This window comes from Chelmon rostratus, chromosome 2, assembly GCF_017976325.1.
Source record: "Chelmon rostratus isolate fCheRos1 chromosome 2, fCheRos1.pri, whole genome shotgun sequence".
In the NCBI taxonomy this organism is placed as follows: Eukaryota; Metazoa; Chordata; class Actinopteri; order Chaetodontiformes; family Chaetodontidae; genus Chelmon; species Chelmon rostratus.
This window is the reverse complement of record NC_055659.1, coordinates 10,516,411-10,526,965: the sequence shown is the minus strand read 5'-3', so window position 1 is coordinate 10,526,965 and position 10,555 is coordinate 10,516,411.

The window sequence follows — 10,555 nt, the reverse complement described above, 5'->3', positions numbered from 1 at the left end:
TTCCTCCACAAATTGTGAGGTCGGGATTCTTCTCAAAAGACAGTCTCTAATTTTTGCATCCTCTGTGTCTCCTTAATGTTGTGAATCATTCAGTGGCTCCTGATAAAATATGCAAGAGGCATCTTCGAATCCAGGTATGAAGTAATGAGGAGGCTCTCCTAGAGGTTGAATTATTCTGAAGTGGGATGAAATCCGGCAATGTTTTCCACCTCGGAAGATTATCAATATTCCTTTCGGGTCTATATGAAAAGAAGCGGTGGTTGTTGGGGATTAACTGTCTTCAACAGCTGCTTTAGACATCATTGTGTTTTACATCAAAGTAGCAAAATGTTAATTCAAACAGCCTACAGGCAGGAGAAAGGCGTAATATCATGTGCAACCACGAGGTGGCAGCAAAAACTATATTTTGAGAAGGGAAGAGCCTTGCTGAGGCAGAAGATCAATAAATGGACGTCTTGTTGCAAAGGTCTGTGATGAGAAGCAGCAGATGCTCAAATTAAATTCCCCTATAAGTATTAATATTAGCAGCAAAATATAAGTTTCAAAAGTTAAAGAAAGAAGAGTCATTGCACCCCCCAGGTTTGTGATTTGTGAATCTGTGAGGAATATTTTAACCAAACAGCATTTATGGTAGTTTGACAGTTTAATCAAAAACAATGACTGATATTGCAAGAGCTCATCATGCAGTTTGCATCTAAAATATTTATGTGCAGCTGTCAGACAAATACATGAGCAAAAAGTATTATCATTATAGTCACATCAAATGAAAATACTGAAGTGGCAGAAACGTGGAATTATACTATGTACTTGAAAATGCACTTTATAGGTAGGTAGTGGTGAAAGTCATCAGATGTTTTACTTAAGTAAAAGTGATAGTACCAAACTGTGAAAAAATACTCCAGTACAAGTAAAGTTAAGTACTGAAAATATGTCTATTATTTTGAATATTTAATTAAAGTATAAATTAAACGTACAAATTAAGCAGAAAAATGGCCCCAGTGAGTGTTTTACAATTTTCCATAGTGCAGTATAGTATAGTATAGTGTAGTGTAGCATTATTATTACTGTTGCATTACATGCATGTCGCATTTTGCTGTTGTAGTTAGTTGAATGGAGCTTGTTTTAGCTGCTTTATATAATGCAAAGCAGTTTCACGTGCAATAATGCATAAAGTTGAATAAAGCCACCATGTGTTTTAAGCTAGTGATTTGTAACTGCAGCTGTGAAAAAGATGTAGTGGAATATACATACAGCATAAAATGTAAATACTCAAGTGAAGTACAATGAACTCAAACTTGTACAGTACTTGAGTAAATGTACTTTGACTATGTATAGACACAGTATTCGGTTGCTGATAATAAATCTTGTGTTGTTTGTCTTTGCTAGCGGCGCTGTGTTCAGTTGTGCCTCACACGTTTTTTAAAGCGCAGGCCTACAATAGACGTGATCATAAAGTGCATTTACTGCTCATGAGTTGCTCTAAAAATGAAACATGACTCATCTGTTGTCTCGAGATAATTGCGTGTGTCAGCGTGTGTGCTGGGATCAGCGTTGTTGTTGTTGTTGTTTATTTTGGCGCCTGCGTGTGTTGTATCACGATCGTTTGCTTCATGCTCAAGATCAGATATTGAGCGGCTTCATGCTGGGGCTCAAATGTTACACGGGCAGAAAATTTGGAGGTTCGCTGTGTCTGTTTTAGCAACACTCTGTGCACACACACAAACTTTAGGCCTATTAGGAACATCCTGGAGCTGTTTGTACCTACAATTAATCTTTTATGAGGGCGTTTCATCTTTTCTTCTGTTCTGCATTGAAGAAGTTATTCATGAATTATTTTTGTTTTCATTTTTTTTGAGCCAGTTGCTCTTGCACAAGTCTGAAAAACTAGAGCCAGTCAGCGAGTTGGTCTGAGATTTGCTGATCGGGGACTGACGGGCGTCTCTGTGCTGAGCTGCCTCTGCTTGTTGCTTGGCCACTGTGTCGCGACGACTGTGGAGAGCGGCTGGTTTAATTATGTGCCTGCTTTCTGTCCCAACGTCTCGCCGGAGGCAGAGTAATGGAGGTCACTTCATGTTCCGCCCTTGTTCTCAAAGCTCCTCTCATGATGCCTGAAAAACAAGTTACAGTATGCAGAGCAGTGATACGCTCCCTTTCTCCCTCCCTCCCCTTCCTCTCCTCTCACTCTTCACATCATCGTTTCTCACTTGTCTAGTTTCCTGTGTCGTCTAACTGTGGAAAACAGCTCGCAAAGGGTGAATCACTCCTGTACAAACCCTGACAACGATACGGCTTCTGACATCAGCTGCTCTGGAACGTCTTCAGTGCGGTTTGTTATGTGACAACATTTAACGGTTTTATTTAATGAATTATCAGTCTCCCACGCAGTAGAGAGGCTACATTTGACAATGACCTTTAAAGATGTGGATTATGCCACAACAACAAACTTGGATAACTTAATTACTCTTGTTTGTCGTTGTCTATCGATCTATCTGTTACTCACAACCAAAGTGTGACTACATGCAAACCATATTTTCTAACAATATATAAATATATTTCTCAGAAAACAACATTTGTTCTGGATGTGTACTGAGATACGGGTCAATAGATAACAGTGGAGATATGTGATTATTATGTGTTAAGCGTACATTTAATGCAGGTCTGTGCTGTACAACAGGTATCCTTGAGCACTAACAGGGTTTCGAAGGAAGGTGTAAAACCAAGAGAATCTCTGTGCATCATCAGGAGATAAGATGAGAACCATAAAGCATAGAAACAGGAGGCTGCAGCCATGCTAGCAGACCTTTGAGGCTGGATTTCACTGCGCTTTGAACTACATGTTAATGCTAGTGTGCTAACATGCTTGCATGCTAATGTTAGCAAGATTTGCTCATTATGACACAACATACAGCTGAGGCTGATATGCAGGTTATTAGTTTTGCAGGCATTTCATTATTAACCAAAGCACTTGACAATTTTTTACCTGATGGTGGCGCCACATGCAAACTCAGGGCATCACCAAAGCTCTTAGAATTCATTCTGCGGGAGAACGTCAATATCTGTACCAAATTTCATGCCTTTGATCCTCAATGAAAGCCATGATTGTCAACTTCATTGAGATGGAGTCAGTCGGATTCAGCCTGTGGGGAACATGAATGTCTGTAGCAGCTGTCATGGCAACCCATCCAATAGCTGCTGAGATATTTAACTAAAACACTAAAATTGCCACCCCTGGAGCCATGCTACTAGAGCACGGCTGAAAAGCTTGTGTTCACACACTGATGAAGGTATTTGAACAAACAGCATGCAAAGCAGTCGGGAGAGCACAGTAACGCAAGAACACAAAGCTCACAGAATTACAGTCCAAATTACAAAGACGTCACACAAACCCAGCGCGCTCAGCAAACAACCTCAGGAAGATGAATCGATGCACGGAGGGCCAACATTGTGCGTGTCACCTCTGCTCAGCATGAGGCTGAAATTATACAGCCGGGCTGGAGGATCTGTCGCAGTAAATCACGGCGGAGACGACGGTGGAGCTGGATCTCACTCCAGTGTTGGACGCCACAAAACTCTCCATTCCCATCTGTCTTCTTCACATTTTCACAACGCCAACATTGCAGACATTTTTCTTACTTCCCCTTCTCTCTCTCTCTCTCTCTCTGTCTCTCTCTCTCTCTCTCTATCGCCCTGTGTGCCCCTCTGTAAAATTTGCTAATGGATTTCAACACAGTGCTGTTATGAACACTTAATGTTCTTCAAGGTCAGCAGTGATGTGTGGTAATTGGCCCTGAGACAGATTTTTGTACACTGCTGTTGCTGTTCTGGATCTGCATCGAGACAAAGACGCTGCAGGAAATGTGACTTTCACATCTTCTGCATAACGAGCACTATAAATCCTATTGAACAGTCAATACAGAAACATTTGCAAAGCATATTTGTGTATAAGCTGTTTGATCGAGAACACTAATTACAACAGTCCGTCCTCAACAGAGAAACAGGTCATCTGTGCAAGTAGCTTGTTACGACTCTGATTTACACTTAGCGTTCGGCTGCGGCCTCGAGTGGTTGTAGGAATTATGACATGAGGAAACAAACACCGGAAGTAACTTGTTCTGACCCAAACCATCTTCTTTTCCTAAACCTAACCGTAGGTAGGTAGGTAGCAGGGTTTAAAGGGCTGAAACAAAGTCTAGAAATACATAAATAATCACATAATCTAATGCTTAATACATGCAGGATTATAGAGCAAAATGCATAAATAAACAAATAAGTCTGTAATTTAATGCTTAATTGCCGCCAAAAATTAATAAATCAAAAATTAAATGAAACGTTCTTTATTTTATTTATATCTATTTTATCATTTTCAATTTAAGATAGCACAAAGACAACATATCAAATGTTGAAACTGAGAAACTTCATTGTTTTGAAAATTATGTTCTCAGTTAGATGACAGCTTCAAAAAAATGGCAACAAAGGACTGAAAAAGTTGTGAAATGCTAAAAGAAAACAGCTGGCTGAGCATCTCTCAGTTTATTAGGTTAACTGGCAACAGGTGAGTCACATGACTGGGTATAAAAGGAGCATCCAGAGAGGCTGAGTCTTTCTGAAGTAAAGATGGGAGGTGTTCACCACTCTGTGACAGACAGTGCTGGCAAATAGTGCAACAATTAAAGAATAATGTTTCTCAATGTAAAACCGCAAAGACTTACATGAACATAATGTCATTAAAAGAATCTCTGTACGCAAAAGACAAAGTCAAAAACCATTATTGGCAGGCTGTGATCTTCAAGCTGAAACTCTACCATGCAAAGAGGAAACCAGATCCAGAAACAGGGCTGTCTTCTCTGGTCCAGAGCTCATTTAAGACGGACTGAGGCGAAATGGAAAACTGTCCTGTGGTCTGACGAGTCTGAAATTCTTGTTGGAAATCATGGACGCTCCGTCCTCCAGGCTAAAGAGCAGAGGGACCATCTGGCTTGTCACAGTTCAAAAGCCAGCATCCGGGATGGTGTGGGGGGGGCATTAGTGCACATGGCACATGGCTAACCTGCACATTTGTGAAGGCTCCATTAATGCTGAACCATATATACAGGTTTATGCTGCCAAGCAAACGACATCTAGAGGACCAGGCCTTGTTTATTTCAGCAAGACAATACAAACCACAGTCTGCATGTTTTCCAACAGCAGGGCTCCGTAATAAAAGAGTCCGGCTGCTAAACTGATCTGCCTGCAGTCCCGACTTGTCACCATCATTGAAAATGCTTTGTGCATTATGAAAAATAAAATACAACAAAGGAGACGTCGAACTGTTGAGCAGCTGAAATCGTACAGGCAAGGGTGGAGAAACGTTCCACTCTCAAAATAACAGCAGTTCGTCTCCTCAGTTCCCAACACTGACAGAGATGTTGTTAAAAGAAGACGTGATGCAGCAGACCCTGTCACAACTATTCTGAAAAATGAAAAAACGACAAAAATTCTCTGTTTCAACATTTGTGCTATTTTCAATTACATATGAGGTTTCCATGTTTTGCAAGTCATCACATTTAGATTTTATTTAAATAATAAAAAATATATGATATATCCATATCATTTGTCTGTTGTGTAACTTGAATCTACTGCTTTTGCCTAATTCAAGATGGCAGCACCTGGTGCAGATCTTAAATGAAATCGTGCTTGTGTCTGCTGCAGCTGAACAGATGGAGGCAAACGCCAGTTCCTATACTTTTTACTTTTATCAGATTGAAGGATTCACAGAACAAACTGGAAGGCTATCGACCCGGCCGTCCCCCTCTAATTTACCTCCTGACACAGCTGAACATTACATGCCGTGCTGCCTGAAGATCCAGAGTTGTTTGCAGAGTCTCGGAGGGCCGTTAAGAGGTGAATGGAGCAGAGTGTAACTTAAGGTTAAGTTGGATAACCGTTGTCGGTAGCGCAGCGCTACATATCACAGCCAGGAGCCACCGAGATAACCATCAAGCCAGATTTACTTATTTTTCAGTGTAAAATTAAAGTGTTATTTTTTGAAAACATTTCAGTACAAATACTTAACAGATTAAAAATGAATGAAAAATAAAGGCGATTATTGCACTCCTGTCTGTCAGAGGCTGTAGTGGGCTCAGCTTTATCATATGAATCCAGACGACCTGAGGCCTCCACCGGTACCAACCATGTCATGCTAACTTAAATAAAAAAAAAAAAACTGATAAATTAATGTGTGAACAAGCGAATGAATAAATAAATAAACCAATCAAGGAATAGTTCTACAAATGTGAAAATATACTATATAAATAAATACACAAATAGATTTAACATCTATATATCTAACGTGTCATTTAATTTTTAATTTATTTATTAATGGTGACAATTAAACATTAAATTACATTGTTTATTCATTTACTTCAGCAATTTGTTCTATAATTATGTATTTAATAACTTATTTAAGCATTTATTATATATTTATTCTTGTATTTAAGCATTTAATGATATAATTATTTATGTACTTGTATGCTTGGTTTCTGCCCTGAAACCCTTGATGAAGGTCTGGCACACCTGTCGCTGCTCCTCTCCAACAGTCTCATATCACTGATTTGGCGGGTTTTGAACAGTTTTGAAGTATAGCATCACCCGAGTCACTGTGAGGAGTCAGTGAGGACGAGTGAGTCAGTCTGTCAGAGGCGTGACGTCATCTGCACACGTGACCTCCCACACAATCAGGTGAAACGCAGAAATGTAGATCCCGAGACATGGGAGAGGACAACAGCTGTTGCTCTGTCACCTCTGGACCGGACAGTCGTTGCATTCCTCAACTTTCATTCTTCACAAGCAGAGAGGTGACGCATGCTTTGACTTTGGATTTCGCCTTCTGCACAAGAAAGCCACCAAGTCAGAGGAAGTGGTGACGGGGAGGAACGAAACTGGACAACAGATGTCGTTTGGCCACCTTAGCCCTGGCCCTTGGCTCTCTGAAGCGAGGAGATGTGTGCGTACACATCAGAGCCAAGGGCACCTGCCTGAGAGAGAATGAAACAAGGCCTCCATGTTTTTTATTATCTCCTGCTAAGGGAGAGGTGCACAGAGAGGCGGCAGTCTTATTCAGAGAACTGTGTGATTTGAAATACTTGTCCAAGGTTTGAACCTTGACTTTGACTATTCATCAGTGTCCCACATTCCCTTCAACACAAAGAGAAGTCTGCTTCACAACCACGAAATTCATAATGGAAAAAATATGACTTTGTTAAAATGAGCGGAGCACAGAAATGCACCGTTGCTTACTGTCGACCTCTTTTTTTATTCAAACCAATGCACTGAATACATCTGAGCTCATGTTGTTTTAGTGTGTTGCTGGAATGCGTGGCTCCGTGAAGAAATCTCCCGAGAGTCCTTCGGAGAGAATAATGCATTCCACGCTGGTTTTAGTATACACATTTCTCATCCGGCAGCAGCAGCCGTGCACTGTCCCTATATTGTCTGCAAAAATGGAACAGAGACAGTGTGAATCAATTCCTGCTGTATCTCCAAGATATACAATAAATCAGGTAGAACACCGTGTCCACGCTGCTTGGAGAATATCAGCTATAGAGGCAGCAATTTATATCTTGTGTATGGCAGGAAGTTACTAGCTTTACTGAAGACTCTGAGGTGGAGTTTCCATTGAGATGCAAACCTCTGATATCTTTAAAGTTAGAATCCTTAAGACTGGCATGAAATCAAACCTCATTTTATTACCTATAACCCCAATTAATGACCTTTATATACTGTACATGGAGTGGTTTTCATTGTTAGCGGTGGGGTCCGCCATTCCTGTGCTGGATTCAGATTACTCAGGGATTCACAGGCAGCCTTACTGAGCAAACTGGCTGCAGGCTTATGTTTCAGGGACAGATGTGACAGTGGTTTAGATCCTCTTATTGAACTCAGTGTTTCCAAAAATGTTGAATGATTCCTTTAACATCGGTGGAACAGGTCTGAGCTGTGTTTCAATCAGATTTCTAGCAGCTGCATTAATGTTGAGGCTGCTGGAAATAGAGGATAATGAAAACGACTATGATCTGTAAAATGTAGACAATCTGGCCATATCAAGAAATGAATCTTCGTGTGTGATATCTGCTGGAACTTTTCCACTTCAAACCGCAACAGGCTTTATTTTTTATCACATATAAGTTGCTGTGACTAGGACTCTCCTCTCCAGTTTTTGGTAATAGATGCAGTGGCGACACTTGCCCCTCAGCGCTTTGAGGAGCAGACGAGGAACAGGAGGTGTGAGTACACATCCTCCGAGCCTCATCTACATGGCTGGACTCACTGCCACTACATATTCATTCTGCCTTAGCAGCGGACAGCCTGCCTGACAGGAGGCTAAAGATGAGAGGGCTTCAAATCTCAATCAAGCCGCCTGCTCACGCATGTGTGAGCATTTGCAAATTTGGAAGAAACAGTTTCAGGAATGAGGTACCTCGGTCAATAACGGCGTACTGACTGGGCTTTTTTTGCTGTCCAGAGATTGTTAAGCAACTATTCCAGCTGCAAAAGGAAAAAAGGAAACATGCACATGGACTTCTGTTGAGCTCTCTGTGTAGCTTTTGTTCAGTCCACAATACATTGGATGCATGCAGAATCCCAGCTCATATGCCGCAGTGCACTGCTGCTACGTTTGTGTTGCACCATTGGAGAGATAAAAGCCTGCATTTGTATGGAGATGTAGTGCAGTGGGCTCCCAACCTGGGATTCGAAAGCCCTTGGAATGGATTGCTAGTGGAGAAGTAAAGAGAAGCAAAATTCTGCAACATAAATATATATTTTTAGTTTTAGCTCCTCTGGCTCTCTAAAATCACAGTTTGATTGGGCCGCTCACAACTCATACAACCTGCAACGAGGCCACAGGTGCACACAGTCAGGAGCCACTGGGCCAATGGAGCCTGTAACTTGGACTCAGAAATTCATCCTGCTCACACAGTCGGATAATCTTGTTCAGGGAGGTGTGTCGATTCACAGAACGCTTTAAAACAGTTCAAGTGCTGTTCTTATTTCAAAGCCCTGTGGGGATTTGCAGCTCACAGAACTCTGATGAATAGAATTATTGATAGAAATAGAGTGACAAGTTTCTTTGCTCCCTAATTGTGAGCCAGACTTCAGGCTATTATTTTTTCTCCCAGATTTCTTATGCATTAGTTCGATTTCTACATTTCACTGCAATTAAGTTCACACTCATGTGGTATATGCAATCAACTCAGATACAAGCTTATCCAGCTTAATATTTCTTTGTATTAGCACTGCATTGAATGACTGTGCATTAGGAGTTGCTTGTGCTGTGCCCACAGAGAGTTATCGCCTAACTCGGACTCTTGAGTCTGAGCTGCTGAAGCCCTCCTGACACCACATGGCAGAGACGCGTTAGCAGTCTATGGAGACATACACAGTGCATGCGCACAAAGCCGAACATTCAGAAGCATTTTCACACGTTGAAACAAACAATTAGCTTTAATGGTTTTATTAAAGTTGCTTTTCAGTTTGTTTACAATCGGTGGAGTACGTTACTGAACCAAAACACAACAGAAATATGAACGTATCTGCTCCATATGTACAGATGAGCTTAACTACCATCAACAAAAAATAAATACATTATACATTAAATATATTTTCTCTTTATAACTTGTTACAATGAAATCTCCCCACAGAGTGTAAAGTCCCTTAGTTACACACATTTTAAAGAGATACTGTTACATCTGAGACAGAGAGTGTGTCTCAGATTGGAGACTGAGGAGATGTAACTAATATACTCTAGCAATAGATAGAATATCAGGGCAGGTGTCGCTTTTTTTTTTTTTTTTTTTTGGCATTCTGTGCACATGACGGTCGGACAGCTAAATGAAAGAAAAACAGTGGTACAGTATCTTACAACATATACAGCCGGGATTTAAAGGAACGATTCCTGAAAGCTCTTGGTCACAGTCATCAGCATGCATGTTTAGGCTGCAGCAGTTCTCCATCTCCTCCATCCTCTCTGCTCCCTCCTCCTTTTTAATTGTATTTAACAGTAAACAACGCATCAAACACACAGAACACTACTGGCCTGGTAATTTTCCTTCCAGCCGGATTTGCTCTAGTAGCCTACACGAGTATGTTTTTGGTTGCTCTCCACTGGCATAATATCAGACAAACACTGCAAGAGAGAGGAGGCAGAAGTGAGAGTTATTTAAAAAATCATTAAAATGGATTTTGCATTGCGCAGAATCAAGTCTATAGATCGGCTATATGGTGCAACTATCCCTTCAGATGTAAGCAGGCACAATAATGAGCAGTCGAAGGCAGAGGAACATTAAAAGATGCTGCTGGGGAATGCTGGATGACGCCATTGTCTCTGTCTCCTGTTGCTTTCAAACACATGGATGCCTTTTGAATCCTGTGTGTGTTGTATATGTACTTGTGCGTATGTGTGTGTACGTGTGTGTGTGTGTGTGTGCGTGCGTGTGTGTGGGTGGGTGGGTTGATGCGCCAGTGCGTCTTTGTCCGTGTGACAGTGTAGGCAGTAGATGTGACATTCTGGATTCAGTAG